Source organism: Cydia splendana, chromosome Z, assembly GCF_910591565.1.
Source record: "Cydia splendana chromosome Z, ilCydSple1.2, whole genome shotgun sequence".
Lineage (NCBI taxonomy): Eukaryota > Metazoa > Arthropoda > Insecta > Lepidoptera > Tortricidae > Cydia > Cydia splendana.
Genome location: NC_085987.1, coordinates 19879872 through 19901148, shown reverse-complemented (window position 1 = coordinate 19901148; position 21277 = coordinate 19879872). Strand labels below are relative to the sequence as shown.

At 36.8% G+C, this 21277-nt stretch overlaps 1 long non-coding RNA gene across 1 annotated transcript in view; it reads right to left on the bottom strand.

Annotated features, from left to right (window-relative positions):
* LOC134804945 (uncharacterized) overlaps positions 1-21277 on the bottom strand; it is a 254799-nt gene that overhangs the window by 146706 nt on the left and 86816 nt on the right. The window contains exon 2 of the long non-coding RNA XR_010146205.1: positions 13690-13810. This is a non-coding gene — a long non-coding RNA (uncharacterized LOC134804945). The remainder of the gene's footprint in view (positions 1-13689; positions 13811-21277) is intronic.

The window sequence follows — 21277 nt, the reverse complement described above, 5'->3', positions numbered from 1 at the left end:
GGGCCCTACGGCGGGTGGGCATGTAGCGATGATGTGCGAATTTGTAGTTTTGTGACATTTTCCTATATGAATATTCAGGCCGTGAGTTGTTGAGAACGATTTGTGGCACTGATTGCAAGGAAATGCTTGTGAAGACGAGCTGCCAGTGGCTGCCGTAGAGGTCTGCATCCACCAAGGCTTAAAACTAAGAATGTGTAAAAACTAGAACTTACGTTAAAATAAGATAAACCATACGAAAACTATAAGATAATACAATGTTTACAAAAATAATAAAAAACTGAGATGACAAATGTCAGCACTGTCACATCGAGGGCGCAGTCCCCGGGCGCAAACGGAACTTCTTTTTTCTTTGTAGGATGCTGGGTTATTTTCGGCCTTTGGAATCTGCCGCAGATAAAAAGACAGCTTTGCACGCTTCGATAAGATATTCTTCTTTAAGTTAGTGGTTTGACATATGGAAAACTTCAGAGTAGACTATTTTGTGAAAATGCGAAAATATCCACTCAAACATAAAATTTTCAGAAGTGAGAATGTATATATTATGCTGCTAAGTGATTTGAGTACGATTTTAGTACGTAAAACAGTAATTAAAATATATTTTGTGTCCGGAATTTTATTTACACTTCCGTTGTTGACAGTTGACATCAAGGCTTAAACCTTCTGTTTTATTGGATTTATGGTGCGTTGTTGATTTTTTGACTTTAATATGAGTTTCGACGAAATAATGAAATTAATATTAATATTAATTGTGTTGGAATTGGCAGCGTAAGCAGAATTGATTTTAATAACTTGCTGCCTCTACCGCCAAGTCAAAGACGAAGTATGTATATGGTTTCTTATGGCAATTTTATTATTTGAGAAACTAAGAAAAATGGCTTACAGTTTATTAGAAACAGTTTTGTGGCATATTTTAAATGAATGTAACTACAAATTCGTGAACACTGTGGAAATTATACTTATTTACTCCATGCATAAAGCAACGATGTATGTGAAACATGATATCAACATGAAAGACTATGTAAACTTATGTGACGAAAACGACAGTCAGACGGATACAAGGCGAAAAAATCAAAGATACATGAAAATATACGGGTAGTAAAAATACACGACTCGTGTAAAACATACGCGTGATAATGATATAGGTACGTGTTGGTTATATTTTGGGTGTAGTTTACTTTTAGTTTTTTCTATAAATAAAACTTGGGTTTCGTGGATTTTTTATTTTATTTAATTCATTGCATGCATGGTATAATAATATACTCCGCCTGGTACTCCATTCCGAGATTCGCGTATGACCTAACTGACACGCGCCTACGTCATCATGCTGTTTACAGGTTCTCAAACTCTGAAATGTGGGAGAATTTTAACCAACGGTGAAAATTATTTTAACGGCATTAATTTTAAGTTATTCATGTAGAAACATAGTAAAATAAAACAAATCTAATGTATTAAATGAAACTTTATTTATCTATACAAGACAAACGTTTGAAAAACTAATTCACAGTTACACATTAATTACCAAGCTTACGGCGTGAAAAGTTTGGAAAACACTGCGACTGCTGACACTGAGCGAGAAGGAAATAACAATTAACACGCGTTCGACAAGGATGACGGTCAGGGCATGAAGTTATCTAGATCCGAATTGTCAAATGTGCACAGCGCTATCCTGTGTTGTCAGTAGTGTAAACAGAATTACCCGAACGTCTGAAATTTCTTTCGTGAATCGGAAGATATTGCTAACGAGTAATTAAAAATGACGTGTTATTGTAAAATTTAAGCTAAAATACATATAAATGAAAATTATAAAATTATAAAGAAATATTTTAACTTATTAACCATAGGTATAATGTACCCATGTAACATGTTATGTTGAAATAAAGTGGCAATGTTATTGTGACGTAGGCCCGTGTCACTCTGGGAATGGAAGACCATGATTGCATGTTTGAGAAAAGCACTATACATACCTCGGCGGGAAATGGGGTTGCCCGCGCTCAGACCTATCCGACCTCGCTTCGCTCGGCCGTCTATATGTCTTCAGCCGGCAACCCCTTTCGTCCCGGCCTCTGTAGTAATGTACTATTGTGTAATTGATCAACATTGGCAACTTATGTTGTAGGTATATACTAGCAAAAAGCAGAGCTTTGTAAGGGCTCGCGGAGGTTTTCTACCTTAACGTACCGAACGGGTTGCTGTCCGGTACGCCTGTCTGTTACAGCTTTTACTTTGTCCTTTAAAAACGTGTCCAGACGACAAAATCAAATTGCCAATATCATCCACACGTAATATACAATTTCATAAGTGCATTACATCCTACACGGTCGCCCAGTACTTTTTGTAAGGAACCCAACTGGCTTTCCTACATAATGTTGGGTCAGCGAGCCAATGTTCTTGAATTTATTTTTGCGTCCACTCCACACAATTGATCGAAAAACTATCCCGTCTGGACACCTACTGGCGGTAATCACGCTGCTCCGCACATAAACTAACACACACAGTTCCACTAGGTACAGCCAGGGTCCAGCATCAGCTCTATCTTGGGTACTGCTCTTCTAAGTTCTCATTAAGACGTGTCAGATGACCAAAACAGCGTGTGCCTATGTTGCAACAAACCTGAGTTCCACTAGGTACTGCCAGGGTTCAGCATGAGTTCTATCTTGGGTACTGTTCTCCCAAGTGCTCATCATGACGAGTCGGATGTCCAAAATAGCGTGTCTCTATGTTGCATCAAACCTGATCGAGTTCCACTAGGTTCAGCCAGGGTTCAGCATCAGCTCTATCTTGGGTACTACTTTCCTAAGTTCTCATCAAGACGAGTTGCATGACCAAAACAGCGTGTGCCTATGTTGTATAAAACCCGAGCTCCATTAGGCACTGTCAGGGTTCAGCATCAGCTATCTTGGGTACTGAAAGTACCGATCTACCCAGTGATCATCATGACGAGTCGGATATCAAAAACAGCGTGTGTCTATGTATGTTGCATCAAACCCGAGCTCCACTAGGTACTGCCAGGGTTCGGCATCGGCTCTATCTTGGGTACTACTCTCCTAAGTGCTCATCAAGATGAGTCGGATGACCAAACCATAATGTGCCTTTGTTACACCAAACCTGAGTTCCACTAGGTACTGCCAGGGTACTGGGTCATTTTGCTGAACTGCACGCCGACGTTTCGATTGGCGTGCAGTTCCCATACAAGTTGCAGTCGGGTTGTAGTCCGTCTGTATCGGCCCTAAGTCACTGAAGTTTGTATTAATTATGCTTATCTTTATTTATAATTTTAGCAGTTCCAAGCAATAGTAACACTAAAGGCGCCATTCATTAATTACGTAAGACAATTTTTGCTAGCTTTTGACCCCCTCCCAGCCCTATGTAAGAAATAATAAGAATAGGCTGACCCCGTCCAGCCACCAATATAATTTATTTTCAAAAAAATATTTTTATGAATGTTTATTTGTACCTGTACAAAGGTACTTGAGCTCGTTTAAGCTAACTCTGCACCGTGTTTGATAGCATAGAGTGTGGAAGTATTATTTTAAACGTCATAATTTCATAGAAATTAAATAAATATATCGCATCTTTGTGACCCCTTGTAAGAAAAAATAAGATATGTTCGACCCCCCCCCCCCCCCCTCCACCCCAAAATCGTCTTACGTAATAAATGAATGGCGCCAAAACTGTATCTCGAACTGAAAATACCCGATTTAAGTTTGCTAACACAACATGACTGATCATCACATCGTCAGCGTCACAAAATATACGAGTAAATTGACCTCCGCAGTAAATATACAGCAAGATTGATTGTTCTAGTAGGTATTCACAAAAACTTAATTGCTAAAATGGGAATCAAACCAAGTGAAGCGAGGTGGGTTGAATCCAAAATTGTACCCACTTTGGTATTCATCGTTGTTAATGGCGTAAGCGCCATTGACATTATTAAACTTGAAAACACCACATAGGTATCGTATTGTCTGAATACCCACAACACAAGCCTTCTTAAGTAGTCAATTTGTATAAGAATGTCCAATATTTATTTATTTATTTATTACTAACGCCATCTGTTAGAGAAAGAAATAATTAACATTAGCACGAATGTTAATTCATCATTTTGCCAACAGATGGCGCTAGTAGTAATACAAAGTGTTATTACTTTATTTTATTTATGTAGGTTTATAAAATGATATTTTTATGTTTGATAACACATCTAGACATGAATTTAAATTACTATGTTAAATTTCAAACCTAACAGTGCAGTAGTTTTTCCGTAAAGTGTACCACAAGAATGCATAGTTCGTCGATTAGTGATAGGGCTCGCTTCGCTCGCCCTAACTATATAATTTGATTCGGAAACCATTACATTTTTAGGATTGTTACCTATTAAAATGATGTTAGTTTATTAAGTAAATTAAGTTTTCTCAAACATGCGTGGAAATATTGTCATTACGTCCCGTCCTTTTTTGAACTTTTATAAGTATTTCCACGCATTTTTTGAGAAAAGTAATTATACATACATATATTTTCAATCGCCATAACATAACATTTACCGGCCTTACGTTCATAAAATATAATTTCTTTGCTGTGTGTTTAATATCATACTCGGCAGGCATATAATAGGGATATCCCGGCTGTGACTAGTCGTATGCCTATTTCCTAGTATTGGTCTCATTTTTTATTACAAAACACAGTAAATAGAAGGAAATACCTTGTAATACTAAAGTCCTTTACAGTCGCATATTTCATTCATAATTCCATGGAATATTCCAACAATTGAAACTTGAAACACTTAATTCCATGTTTCATTATTTACCACATGCGTCTTTTTTTTAATTAATCCTCATTTTGACTTAGAAATAAACAAAATAAGCCTAAATAATCAAAACAAATTGGTATTGACGTTGACAGTGAAACTAACGTTGACAGCTCGACGTTCCGTTACGCTGATGCCATGGTACATTTTCGAAACATAGAATCTAAAATTCGTAAGATGATTAAAATATTATAATAATTAATCCTCTAAATTCCGAATATCTTAAATAATATATTTGTTACTAACAAACGTAAAATACTTCAATACGGGAGTGTTTTTTTAGAAAGAAACTAAAAATATCTCAAAGTAAAATAATGTTAACAAATTCGTACGTGATGAGTTTTCGAACGTTCCCTTTTATCATAATTTAGTCTACTCAAACTGACTACTCGACTATTGCCTATGAATGTGTGTGTAGATGTCATTAAAAATAGCTCCGTCTTTCTCTAAACTGCGTGAGTAAAAAGGACATGATTTATACTCTGAAGTAAGCAATTGTGAACGTTAATATTTAGGGAATATGGCTTAGTAAACAAAATGGAACTTATAATCCTTCTTGAATCAAGCGCCGTTACAAGCCACGAGGCAAAAGACCTCTTCCTTAATTCTGGTAGCCTGGTACTTTTGGTAAATGTTTGTCTTGATAAGTCAGCTGTCGTCAGTTGTGTGTCGTTAGTAGGTTACAAGACAAACAACCTCTTCTGCAATTCTGGTATCCTGGTACTTTTGGAATAATGTTTATCTTGTTATGTCGCCGTAATGTCGCCATTTTGTCGCCGTTATGTCGCTATTATGTCGCCGTTATGTCGCTATTATGTCGCCGTTATGTCGCCAATATGTCGCCAGTATATCGCTGTTATGTCGCCAGTTGTCTTTGTTTTGAATCATGTCGCCGTTATGTCGCCATTACGTCTTTCTAGCTAATGTCGCCGTTATGTCGCCATTACGTCTTTCTAGCTAATGTCGCCGTTATGTCGCCAATATGTCGCTGTTATGTCGCCGTTATGTCGGTATTATGTCGACGTTACGTCTTTCTAGCTAATGTCGCCATTATGTCGCTATTATGTCGCCGTTATGTCGCTATTATGTCGAGGTTATGTCGCTGTTATGTCGCCATTACGTCCTTCTAGCTAATGTCGGTGTTATGTCGCCGTTATGTCGCTATTATGTCGCCATTATGTCACTATTATAAGATAAGATGATTAGATAATATTTATTCATTTAAAAACTTATGCTAATTTGATTGATACAATGGTAATTATACAATTTATACTTAAATACTAGTTCATTCATGGATTCAAGTTAAAATAGGTAAAGATCAATTTAAGAAATTTAATACCGATACAAATGTGTATTTTCTGTCTCTAATGGAAATTTAATAACAATACCTAAACTAAGTAAACATTTACTTGTATCTTAGGTATGCACGTTTTGTAGGTCAGTGTATAATAAGTGGGGAAGTGCTTACCAAACAAGGTGATTATTTATTTATAATAACAATAAACTATATGACTATGGCTATCATCTACTCTTTAGAACGTTAAGTGGTGACATACTTAACAGTTTGTTTGTACACACATATAAATCTCTCCAACTTTTCTTAACTTCTATGTGACTATTACCAGTAGTCTTTCTGTGTCCTCGTACGTCTTGCCAATGAGCAACGTTTGTACCGCTTTTATGCAGACTTTACTGGGCATTGGGTAAATATTCAATAGCAGATTGAAATTATTGTAAAGGAAATAGCCGAGGAAACAAAAAACTTACGTGTGTTTGCGGAGCGGAATGAATCTTTGGTGCTAACGATGTCAGCACGTCGCTTGCCAGATAAGATCTGGGCGTTATAGGGTATGAGTGAATGTTTTTTTACTACTGTGTTCAAGACGAATAACTGTCGAACGCTCAGAATTTTACACTCGGTCAACAATTGAGTCGTGGGATAACGTAAGGGACGGAAAGTGCTAACTTTGAGAACTGCCCTCTGAGCTCTTTCTAAATCGATGATCGTTGTCTTGTTGGCTCCTCCCCAGGACGTGATACAATATACTAACAGTGATTGGCAAAGTGCTAGATAGACGGATTTAATAAGAGTTTGATTTGCTGCATGTCTTATGTTTTTAAAAACATAAATTAATTTTCTGACTCTAGATGTCAGAGATACGATGTGTGCTTTAAAGTTAAGATGCTGATCGATAATAACACCGAGGTACTTGATATTGTTAGTGGTACTGAGTTTTGGGCAATTATAAGGACAAAGGTTTACACGCGACGTGTCGGGATCTGGACAGTTATGTGCTATTAAAGTGTATTACATCGCCAATATGTCGCTATTATATCGCCGTTATGTCGCCAATATGTCGCTATTATGTCGTCGTTATGTCGCCGTTATGTCGCCAATATGTCGCCGTTATGTCGCCGTTATGTCGCCATTACGTCTTTCTAGCTAATGTCGCCAATAATTAACTTATTACCTTAAATATCTGTTCATAAAATCTAGGTAAAAATAAATAAATTCAGAGTCCAAAATTTAGCTGATATTCATTAATGAATTTCAGTTGCCGCGGTTCACTTCGAGGGGTCCTAACTTCTAACTAGATGATCACATGGCCATATTTTACGGGTAAATCTAAAGGGGGGGTGTTTATATGATGGTAAGTTAAGTAAAGTTAGGTAAGTAAGTATGTGGGCGAGAGTTACATTTTGGTTCCGTGACCGAGGGATCTAAAATGCACCTTTTAGGTTCATTTTGGATACCGAGGTTTCTAAAAATTAAATAATAGAAAGTAGCCTTTCAGGCTACATTTTGTTGTACGTGAAATGGAATGAGTACACTATATTTTGGACTCAAAATAAAAACAAACAACATATTTATAAAATCAATTGTTATTAGGTACAATAAAAATAAACTTTGATAATTGATACAAAAAAAAAATAGATAGCAAAATAAAGACCTCGTAGTAAACATTTAGCATTAAAAAGGGGGTATTTTGAGCGGAGAGGTATAGAAAATTAAAAACTATAGTTGACTCAGACTTTTTTTTAATATATTCAAGGTTCATGGATATAAAATGAACCGACCAGCGAGAAAAAAAACGGCATCACCCAAGGTCCGAGACAATGAACAGGCATCAGCCAGGGTTCAAGAAAATGTACAACCATCAGCCAGGGTTCCAGACAACGTACAAACTAAGAAAACAAAGAAAACTACGCCTCCAGTAGAACCACCACGAAGAACACAAGTTGTAAGAACCATTATTTAAAGGAAGCCACCTACTTCAGCAGCAACAGGAAGAGGTCTTTTCTACAATATGTTGAGGAGAACAGAGCAAAAAATGATTGCCGGCTTAAGTGAATTAAGAAACGAACTACAGGCCGCAATCTACCCGGCTCAAGAGGAGGAACCAGTCGAAGAAATTATCGAAGATGGGGGCGAGGACGAGCAACATTTCCAAGAACGCGAACCAGATCTAACACACGAAGAAAAGAAAACAATTACTTACAACATAAAAAACATCAATATGGAAAAACCCAAGTTCACCTTCACCACCTCACCTTCACCTTCACCTTCCTAGAAGACTTGGACGCATATCTACGCAAAATAGCAGTAGAAGGCCACGAATTGGAAACTATACCCGAATGTCTCGAGGGACCTGCACTAAACTGGGCTCGGGTTTACAAAGATTGTTGGACTACAGTAGAAGATTTCAAAAAAGACTTCCTCAAAGCATACTGGGGGGAGTACGAGCAAAACGAGCTGCGAAGAAAAATAGTGCACGGGCTACGGGACAAGACCGAAGAATCATCGATGCATAATTACTTTATCAAAATAGTAGGTCAAGCCAAAACGTTAAATTACATCGTACCTGAAGAACAATTGGTAACGGACATCATGCGGCACTTCCCACGATACATTCAACAAGCGTTCGTCACATCTAAAGCAGTCAGCATCCTCGAGGCAGCCGAGTTCCTTCGTTCGATGGATGACGTCAATAAACAGGAGCCGCGCTTCAGTAATACTAAAACTACCACTACAAAAGCCAATGACAAGAAGAAGACGCAGCCACAGAACACTTATACCAACTGGCGTCGACCGGAGAACAAAGACCGAAGAAACAACGCGGCAATAGAGATTGAAGACTCGGAAAACTAGAGAAAGCTGGTGAAAAGGTCCCGGATCAGCTATAGATAGGGTCATTATTTTAAATATGATGAATAAAATGAACTGGAAACCCGGTCAGTTGTTGGGCATAAATGGAAGGGTATTGCGCGCGCCTATAGAGGTCAAAATACCAAATAGAAAGCAAAATGAAGGGTTAGGTTACGTTCATAACGATCAAACAGAAGTTGTAGAACTAGATTTCATAGTAAATGTCTTAAAATTAAAAGGGGAACAGTTAGACCTGATAAGGACTGAAAAAAATATTAATTCAGTTTTTGAGGAATTAGAAAATGAAAAAAATGGGCGCGAACATTTTAGATCTGAAATAATAATTCATGTTAGGGAATGCGATATAGCAGCTTTACTTGATACTGGTAGTGACGTCACGTGTATATCTCAGGAATTATGGGATGAATTAAGGCATAGACATCCCGATATTCCATTCATGCCAATCAAATCCTTTTATATAAAGTCAGCTTCTGGACATAAAAGTAAAGAAATTAAATACATGGTGTTGTTGGTTGCCTGTAAAATTAGAAGTTCTCGAAATGGACGTTAGCTTTGTAGTGATTCCTGACTTGATTTTTCCGTTAATACTCGGTTTTGACTGGTTAAAAGAGAAAGAAGTAACAATACAGCTCCATAAAGATGATGTCGCTGTAAACATTCGTCATAACGGTAAAAACGAATGGGTTAGATTTCATACTCAAGAGGATAAATGTGATTTGAGAAATCAAGCTTACATAGAAGAGTCTTACACGCACGGGACCTATACAACGGGGGTAGCCTTACAAAATTATGAACGAAAGGCCTTACAGAACCTTCTAGAAAAATACCATAAATTATTAGAGCAAACTGTTATAAACATATAATTAAAATGGAAAAACATACACCAATTGTAAAGAAAACATATCCTGTACCTTATTCCTATAGAGATAAAGTCGAAAATAAATTAATGGAACTAGAAATCAACGAATAATAAGTCGTTCACAGACAGAATATTGCACCCCACTAACGTTTACCCTAAAAAAGGATGGGTCCATTAGGGTACTACTAGACGCAAGGGAGATCAATAAATACTTGATTGCGGAAACTGAGAAGCCATCTTTACAGCTAGATGTTTTAAATTCATTTCATGGAGCCAACTATATTAGTGTTATTGATCTAAATAATGCATATTTCCAGATCCCCATATCAGAAAAGAGTAAAAAATATACCGGATTCACATTTAATGGAAAGTCATATGTATACAACGCGTTGCCCCAAGGGTTAAAGAAGTCAGTAGGAAGTTTTAGTAGGGCTATGGATCATATTTTGGGGCACGATGTCCGCGAGTTCTGTGTTAATTACCTGGATGACTTGGCTATAATAACAACAAGCACCTTGGAACAACATTTAGAACATATTAACATAGTACTGGGGAAATTACAGAAGGCTGGACTTACATGCAACCTAGAGAAATGCAAATTTCTGTGCAAAGAAGTAAACATGTTAGGATATATTATATCCACTGACGGAATAAGGACAGATCCTGAAAAAGTTAAGGCGATCCAGGATTTCCCAGTTCCAAAGAAAATCAAGCATGTCAGGGCTATCCTAGGACTCTGTAATTTCTATAGGAGGTTCGTACCTAACTACAATAATTACATACAACCTTTATGCCATTTATTAAAGAAAAATGTAGCTTAGAAATGGGGATTAGAAGAACAACAGGCTTTTGAAAAGGTAAAAACGACCTTCATTGATGTAATACAGCTTCAACATCCCGACTTCAAAAAGGTTTATTACTTGCAATGTGATGGGTCAGGCCTATAGCATAGCATTGCCGGCGCCCTTTACCAACTTGACGAAAATGGACAAATGAGAATAATAAAATATTAGGTTTTCACAGTAAATCATTGAGAGGGGTTCAACTTAACTACACTACAACAGAAAAATAATTTTAAGCAGTAATAGCTTGTTTAGAGAAATTTGAGACTTATCTAAGGGGATCAAAGGTCATCATACAAACTGATCACAAAGCCCTATTATATATAGTACCGGTGCGAAATAAATAACGAAACGTTACACTATCAACCTTCATACTATTTCTGGCACCATACAAATTCTAAATTCCCTTTTCAAATTCAAATCCTACTCCAAATTCCATTCAATGATTTTATTTTCAGTTCGATCACATACTCCGATCGATCAACATCATAATTTATTGTAACAGACTGTACTTCAGTTTTCTAAATACGACCGTTAAATTGTGATTTTATTAAGTGTAACGTTTATATAAGTGCTGTGCGGTACTAGTGGCCCTGCACACCTTCCAGATACCTACATTATCATCAATGCACATTTGTATATCATAGTAACTTCTAACCTTCTATAAGTAAATTACGAAAGTGTTTTTATACATATATTTATTTTTGTTTCGCCATTTGTTAATATCTGTGATCCGCATACCTCTTCTTTTTTCTTCCTACAACTCCTCAAAATTCAAAAAGCCTCGCTTGACGGGCGGTATAAACAAGCGGTTCAAAATTTAGGTATCATTCGCCAAATTGTCAACCATCATCGTCCATTATATTCGCCGCATTGATACATCTTTTTCCTTTCCAGCTAAATTCTCAACCGTATTCTTTTTTTTTACCTTTCATCTATGCGAAACGCAGACAAATAATTTAAAACGATTAATTAGTTTTTTTAGTGGAATTTGTGAAAATTAAATTTTATACAGTTTGTAATTTTTTTTTGATAAAAGTGTGTAAAATTATACGTGATCTGCAAAAATCAATTGTTTTACTGCAATATCTGTTAACACGTAACCTGTATTGTTACAGGTGCCTTTTATTTAAATTAATAAACACCCTACGTCGTCCCTGGTACCTGACTTTGATTACCAACCATCATCCCGGTGAGGCTCCTCCTTCATCTGCCCCCTCACACTGGCGCCAACGTGATCAAACCCGGACCTGACCAGACACCCACCCACCCTACGAACAGCCCGGTTCCTCCGTGCCAGTGCCTGCTCCTACCCAACTACCGTACTCCGTTCCAGTTTTACTACCTTTTTGTACCAATTTTTTTTTTTATATATTACTTGTAATTGCTAATTTTAAGATTTTTCCAAATTCAAAAAGGTTATAGTCGACCCAACCCAAATTTTCGAAATATCTCTCGGCCTAACATCATTTTTTTTATTTCCTATTTTGCAACCAACCTTTTTATCTAACCCTCGACCGTTTAACTAAAAATCCAACACAACCTTAAATAACCAAACACATAATCACCCATCTATCATCATCTTAATAAAATCTATCTATCTACATAATCTTATCTTATTTTGTATTCCCTTATGCCAGCGTCCAACGCATTTTGTCGCGCCACGTTACAAAACTCTTAACATAGTGATTACACAAAACATCTATCTCATACAATTACACAATCCAAGATTTCCACTGAGATCTCACAAATTGGTTTCAATCCTAAGTGTTTTTAAAACTCCTTGGAGTCACTGAAGTGCGAGCCAATACTGACTTACGGCAGTACTGTTGGAGATAATCCAATAGCTTATCCTTCACCCGATTAAATGAATATACACTTAAGCCTAATATCCCAATAAACTTCTATATTCTTATTTCTCCTTTCGATTCAATAAAAAATAAAATTTAATAACTAAATATTTTATTTATATTGATAACAACATCAGTTATTCTCTTCGTGATAGGTATCCACTTTAATAAACAATGAATCCAGCACTATTAAATAAACCAGAACTCATCTATGAGCTCAAACTCAGGACCGTTCAGTTCCCAGCCACCGCGCAGGCTGATGATTTAAGACAGCTCCTCACACCAGATTTGTTTGCGGACCCGTGTTCGTATCTCCCCAGTCCATATGATCTTGAACAGGATATCGCCGAAATTAGCATATGCCTCACAATAGTTTCTTCTCAACTGCAGCTTGCGACTACCAACCAAGCAAAGCACGATAGAATAGCGGTTTTCTTATTTCATTCTCTCTTCATTCATCTTTATTACCACTGAATTATCTCCAGAAATTATTGACAACTATTCGAAAATATGCGAATTATTGTCAAAATGTCAAACAAAATTTAACATGTCACAACCGTCAACAACAACGTCAACTTACGCGTCAGCAACCTCTTTGATAGATGATTCCACAAATTTAGACCTACTTGTTCGAAAATTAACGAACCTCTCCGAAGCAAAGCCAAGCGATTTTAAAAAATTCAACTATAAAGGCGATAGTTGCCCTTATGATTTTATTCGAAACATCGAAGAGTTTGCAATTGCGCGTAACATTGACGACAAACGCTTACACAAATATATTTTTTATCAGGCCCTCCTATAGGTCCCAGGGTATAGGTCAGAGAAAAAAACCCTTACAGATTGGAAAACATTTAAAACCCACTGCTTAAAAGTAGTGTCCGACCGAAGGTTCGGTTTCGGTTTCGGTTTCGGCCAGTTTCGGCCAAAAAATCATGTTTCGGCTGTAGTTTCGGTTTCGGCCAAAAAACGGCCGAACCTTTCGGCCGAGCCGAAACTTACTAAATGGTACTTCGTATTATGAAACTAAATTATGTGACAAAGACCAAAAGTTGGGGAATAAGTAGGACAACAATATTAATATGTACCTACATATACTGATTCATGTATAGGTACAGAAATTAATTGGTTTATTATAAAACACAATTCCACTAATGAGGGCGCCACTAGACGGTCGACGCAGTCTTAAGAGGCTGTTAATACCTATAACGCGCACACTGTCTAATTGTATCGGAGTAAATGAGATAGCACTGTCGCATGTTACTGGGCCTGGGCAAAAGAATAATAAGAAAACTCATCATCTTCCTCGCGTAATCCCGGAATTTTCGCCACGGCTCATGGGCGCCTGGGGTCAAATTGACAACTAATCCCAAGAATTGGCATAGGCACTAGTTTTTACGAAAGCGACTGCCATCAGACTGACCTTCGAACCCAGAGAGTAAACTAGACCTTATCGAGACTAGTCCGGCTTCCTCACGACGTTTTTCTTCACCGAAAAGAAAATAGTAAATATCAAATGATATTTCGTATATATAAGTTCCGAAAAACTCATTGGTACGAGCCGAGGTTTGTACTTGCGACCTTCGGATTAAAAGTCGAAATATCTCGCTTTTTAATACAATGGACATTGGTTGGAGTCTGTGGTCAACTACTTATCCTGAAGCCTGAAGCACGGCTTTGACTTCGCATGAAAGTTCGCCTCACTGGGGCACTTCGGACGTTTAGGCCCAGGTGAAGATCGGTAGTCAACAAAAAATTCGCGCTCGCTGCGCTCGCGTTTTTGGTTGACCCTGTATCTACATGTTGGCTTGACTGGTGAATGAATAGAGTTAGACCATGAAAATTCTGTAATTATTTTGATAGCATACGCAGTGCAACTAGTGCAAATGTTATTTATACGTCATAATTTCATAGAAGTTTTGACGTTTAAAATAACACTTGCACTGCATGTGTTATCAAAATCGTTGCAGAATTATCTTGGTCTATCTCTAGTAATTTTCTTAAAAAACTGCTTAAGTAACATCAATTTCAAGGACATTGGGTGTTGACAGCCCCATAATATGGGTGTAAAAGCGGTTTTATGTCATTTTTTTCAACGATTTAAACAAGTCTACAAAAGGTTCGGATTCGGTTTCGGTTTCGGCCGAAACTAGAGTCAAAGCCGAACATTCGGTTTCGGTTTCGGCAAAAAAACATGTTTCGGTCGGACACTACTTAAAAGATTTCGAATTACATGACCATGACCACAACTTACTACAAAATATACATTCCCGTAAACAAAAACAACATGAACGAATAATAATGTATTTTTCAGCCATGGAAGCCCTCTTTTCCAAATTACATGAACCCCTTTCAGAAAAACAAAAAATAGATATCCTCCGTAGAAACATGAGCCCATATTACAGTTCCAGATTAGTTCCTACAGATGTTACATCTATAGAAACATTATTCCAATCGTGCAAATGGTACGAAAGCTGTAATACTACCTCTACATATAGCTCTAGCAACTTTACCATCATTCAACAAGATTCTAACCATACCCCCCCTTCCCAACCATATATACCACCATTCCCATATAATAAACCGATCCATACTGTAACAGCAACACTTTCTACGTTACGTTACACCTGTCCGCGTTGCAGAACAAACGACCACTCTTTAGATATTTGTACAAATAAAAATATAGTGTGCTTCCGCTGTGGCAAACAAAATGTCACCTTTTCAAAATGTACAGTTTGCCATAAATTTCCAAAAAACGCATAAAGGAGAAAAGTAACTTAAATAAAACTACTGTTACAGAATGGAACCAATGGTTAGATACCATTAAATTATGTATTTATGTCATCATACAATACTACATCACTCAAGATCCATACGATGAACGACCTTATGTCAACATCCAGACAAATAATTTAACTTTATGTGGCCTCTTAGACAGTGGCAATGCTTTAACTACTTTCGGAAATAATTCTCATAAAATTCTCTTATCCCACAATTTTACCATAAATTACGACCATAAAGTCGTAGGCTCTGTAGCCGACGGCTACCCTATATACTCTATTGGTACATACAATTCAACTGCCAATTTCGTACAAAAATATTGTGGCTATTATTACCGCTCATGTTATCCCTACTGTAAAGCAACCCTTGATTCTAGGCACAAATTTCTGGAGAAAATGCAATATAGCTCCCCATATATTACCTGACATAACATCATATACTGATAAACACATAGATACCCTAGTTATTTCCACCAGTGACCAACACATCACTAATTATGACAACCTTTCTGAAACACGATAGTTAATTTCAGATACTATTATTGAAAAATTTAAAAATATTTCAACAGAAACCAAACCCTTAGGACAAACCCACCTCATTGAACATCACATAGATACCGGTGACCATCCACCAATCAAAGAGCGATGCTATAGGCTTTCTCCAGAGAAACAAAAAGCTTTATGCAAAGAAGTTGATGAAATGCTAAAGCTTAATGTTATCGAACCCTGTGAACGCCCATGGCTAAACCCTGTCATAATAACTCCTAAAAAAGATGGAACGTGGCGTTTTTGCATCGACAGCCGTAAACTAAATTCGGTTACGCGCAAAGACGCCTACAAACTCCCACTCATTTCAAACATTCTAGATAATTAAAAAAATGCTAAATATCTATCATCGATAGACATAGCACAAGTATTGTGGGAAATACACCTACGCCCCTCTGATAGACCTAAAACTAGTTTCCACGCCCCCTCAAAAGGCATGTACATGTTTCGCGTAATGCCTTTTGGATTGACTAATGCCCCTGCTACCCAACAACGCTTTATGGATGCGTTATTCCCTTCTGAAAACCTAGATAATTCAGTATTTACCTACTTAGATGATATTATCATCATAAGTAAAACTTTTGATGAACACATCACCTTACTTAATAAAGTTTACCAAAGGCTAGTATTCATTTTTCAAAAAAGAACTTAAATATCTTGGTTACATAGTTAATGAACACGGATTTCAAACAGATCCTGACAAGGTTAAAGCAATACTTAACATCCCACCCCCCACAACTCCTCGAGAAGTTAAAAAGTTCCTAGGCACAGCAAGTTGGTAGGTTGGTCAACACAAAGGTTGCACCACTAACAAAACTTACCTCCACTTCCAAAAAAGCACCACCATTTAAATGGACATCACTAGAAGACAATGCCTTCAAATCCATTAAAGAAGCTCTAGTCTCTACCCCTGTTCTTGCTTGCCCAGGCTTCTCAAAACCCTTCGCAGTCCACTGTGATGCATCCAGCTTCGGCATCGGTGCTATGCTGACCCAACAATTTGATGGCGTTGAGAAACCCATTGCTTACATGAGCAAATCCCTCACTGGTCCCCAAAGAAATTACTCAATTACAGAAAGAGAACTCTTAAGTGTCTTACTGGCCTTAGAACATTGGCGTTGCTATCTTGACAACGGCTTAAAGTTCACAATCTACACGGACCGTTCCGCATTACAATGGTTTCTCCACCTAGATAATCCAACCGGACGTCTAGCCCGCTGGAGTATTCGTCTATCTACATTTAACTTCGAAATTAAACATAAACGTGGTAAAGATCATCTAATCCCTGACGCCTTATCACGCTTACCATCAGTAAACGTTATTAACTATAACAGTTCTAATACCAATGACGACTGGTATAATAATATCTACGCTAAATGCAGTTCTAACCCCAACACCACTCCAAATTACATAATACATGATAATAAATTATACCGATACTCAAAAACCCCTTCGTTACTCCAATCAGAGTATAATTGGAAAGAAGTTATCCCACTACAGTACAGAATACCCATTATCACTGAAAATCATTCCACCCCAACTTGCGCTCATTTCGGAACATTTAAAACATACAAAAAAGTTAAGTTGAAATATTTTTGGCCAGGAATGTACAAAGATATTTCAAATTTTATTGCTAAATGCGAGACTTGCATAGCTTGCAAACACCAAACCCAACTAAAACTTGGCCTTATGGGTAAACCTAAGCAATGCTCTCGACCCTTTCAATGCATTTCAATAGATTTGATCGGCCCCTTGCCTACTACACTAAAACACAACAGATTCATCTTTGTCGTTACTTGCTGTTTTTCAAAATATTGCCTCCTCTTTGCGATTAAACGAGCTACTTCATCAGTAATCGTTCATATTCTAGAAAACCTAGTTTTCCTGTGTACGGAATCCCACAGACCATAATTCTTGACCACGGTCCTCAATTCGTTAGTCAAGAGACAACTGATTTATTCCATTCCTATCATATCCCCAAAATACATTATTGCGCAATTAAATGCGCACAACCAAATCTTGTGGAGAGATATAATAAAGTTACCACAGCAATATCCTCATTCATACAGAATGACCACAGGAATTGGGATATCAACCTACATAGATTTACAATTTGCTATTAATACTTCCGTAAATGAAACAACAAATTATACTCCTTCCTTCCTTGTATTTGGTCGCGAATTAGTCACATGTGGATCAGTATACGATAAATCTGATCTCACAGGTGATATTATATTCACGCCCAGAGACGAATACGCTGATATTCTTGGTCTTCGCCAGCCTGTTTTCTCTGAATTACAAGCCCGTCTTTGGAGAGCACACCAAACCAATTCTTCATCGTATAATAGACATCACCAACATTTTGAATTCAATGAAAATGACATCGTCTGGAAACGAAATTACGCAATTAGTAATTCTCCTAAACACTATTCTGCTAAATTTGCACCAAAGTTAATTAAATGTCTATCCTAAAAAAATATCACCCTTAGTCTATGTCCTACAAGACATGTCCGGCAAAATGCTCGGACGATGGCATATTAGAGATCTTAAACCTTTACCCAAAATTCTAAAATAAACAATATACTGTTTTTCCTTATTTGGATTATTATTTGGCTCAAACTTAGTTACTTTTCTCCTAAGCTCCTAACTTATAACTTATTGTATATAGGTAATGTTATACATTTATATCTCATCCCCATTATATATTTCGGACTCATTACATTTCGTACATACCTACTTAGTACGAATTTATACGTTCATTTGTACTATTTATATTACGTTAATATAACGTCATTCAAAGCTAACTCTGCCAGAGTTAGAACAATACTTAATTATATATATCTTTCTTTCCCCATACCCATATTCATTACATTATTTTACATTACGGAAAAATCCTTTGGCCATAAGCCCCAAGATTTTCCCTTCCAGGGCGACCCCGGTAGTGTAACGGTGCGTGTAACGAAACGTTACACTATCAACCTTCATACTATTTCTGGCACCATACAAATTCTAAATTCCCTTTTCAAATTCAAATCCTACTCCAAATTCCAGTTCGATCACATACTCCGATCGATCAACATCATAATTTATTGTAACAGACTGTACTTCAGTTTTCTAAATACGACCGTTAAATTGTGATTTTATTAAGTGTAACGTTTATATAAGTACTGTGCGGTACTAAGTGCTAGTCTAGTGGCCCTGCCCACCTTCCAGACACCTACATTATCATCAAGGCACATATTGTAAGTCATAGTAACTTCTAACCTTCTATAAGTAAATTACGAAAGTGTTTTTATACATATCTGTTAACACGTAACCTGTATTGTTACAGGTGCCTTTTATTTAAATTAATAAACACCCTACGTCGTCCCTGGTACCTGACTTTGATTACCTACCATCATCCCGGTGAGGCTCCTCCTTCATCTGCCCCCTCACAATTATTTGTAAAACATTGGAAACTATACAATGCTCGCGTTATAAGATGGATAAATTATCTAGAACAGTTCGAATATGAAGTTCAACATATATAAGGTAGAGAAAACATAGGAGCAGATGTGTTATCTAGATACCCTCCTCAAGGTGATCTGTTATAAGAAGACAAGGTACGGTTACCGGAGATACTTTATACGGAAACAGGTGTGAATAGGGACTTAATTCGTAAAATGAGAAAATTACCAAAATTACAAAGAAATGATCCAGAAATTAGCCTAATCATTCAGGAATTAGAAAATGATGCCATCTTAGACGAAATGGGGAGAGTAATTCAAAGATGTTCACTAGAGAATGGAATTTTATATTTCACACCAGACGGGAAAGGTGAAAAGGTCATTTACCTACCACAGGAATCGATACTAGAAACTATACAACAGGTTCATTTAGAAATGGGACACCAGGGGGCGTATAAAGTCATAAAGTACATAAAGGACCGATTTTATTGGAAGGGCCTGAATAGAGATGTGAAACAAATAATAAAGACTTGCCCTGTCTGCCAAATGGTGAAAACTGACCAAATAAAATACGTAGGGCCTTGTCAATCAATAACTACTAGCAACATCGGAGCTCTTATCATGGCGGACTTATACGGACCTTTACCCTCAGGACAATTTGGCATGAGTTACATCTTAGTAATTCAGGTTTTCTTTAGCAAATTTGTTAAACTGTATGCATTACGAAAAGCAACTGCTGCCATCGTAGTAGGGAAAATAAAACAGTTTTTTAGAATAATTAAACCAAAAGCGGTAATAACTGATGAACTGACAATGGTAGCCAGTTCGCTAGCAAACAATGGTGCAAGTTTATGAAGACCGAAGGAGTAAAGGTGATATATACTACGGTACGTAACCCAAGGCCAAACACCACAGAAAGGGTCAATAAAGAGCTTGGCAGGTTATTCAGAACTTATTGCGAAAAGAGACACCAGAGTTGGGTTAAAGTTCTACCAAAACTAGAAGTTCTGTATAACAACACCTTCCATGACAGCACTGGGTACACGCCGTGCGAAGTAATGTACGGTCAGCCTACTCAATTGTCCTTCGATAAAGACATTAGAAAAAATATCCAAATTAATTTAGAAGACATGAGGAAAAGTAAAATTAAATTTAAAAAAGGCAGCGGAAACTAGACAGGCTAAATTTAATCAGAATTTTAGATTAATACAATATCAAGTAGGAGACTGGGTTAAAATAAAAAAATTTAACAAATCAAACGCGCAACAAAAAATCACAAAAAAAATCGAAGGAATCTATGAGGGCCTATGTCGTCGCCGCAATTCCCTTCCAAAATGTGCACATTATTGTGGATCCATATACTAATAATAAAGTAAGGGGAAAGTTTAATACAATCCACCTTTCCAGATATTACAAGGGCAAAAATTACATAACAGATCCGGGGGCGAGCTTACAGTAGATTAAAATTATACCAGATATGACAGTTGATTTAAAATAAAAATAAATACTAAGAAAAAAGATGATTCTTAGAGTTGATTAAAATATGATAAGAAGCACTGAAATAAATCTTATGTTTTTTTTATATTATTAAAAGGATAGGTTAAAATATGTTTTTTTTTTATTAGGTAAGATATTGTAAAATCAATTATTCTTTCTCGTTAATTTGTAGGACAATTAGAAATATTTTGCTTTATTAAATAGGATAGGTAAAATTGTTTGTAAATCAAAGAAGCGTAGAAATGTTTGTAATTATTTTATTTTGTGTTTATATTGTGTCTATGAAAAATTACAATATTTAAAGTATTTTTTTTTATGATGAGTGGTATGTGATTGAAATAAATTTATTTTCCTGTACTATTTTGTTTCACTCAGCTGCCTAAAAGAGAACCTGAGATACTTTTCCAACCAAAACAGACTGTATTTGCGACCCTCAAGAGTTTATGAAATTCAGTTGTTTAAGTAGTGACATAAAAACTTAAAGGATCGCA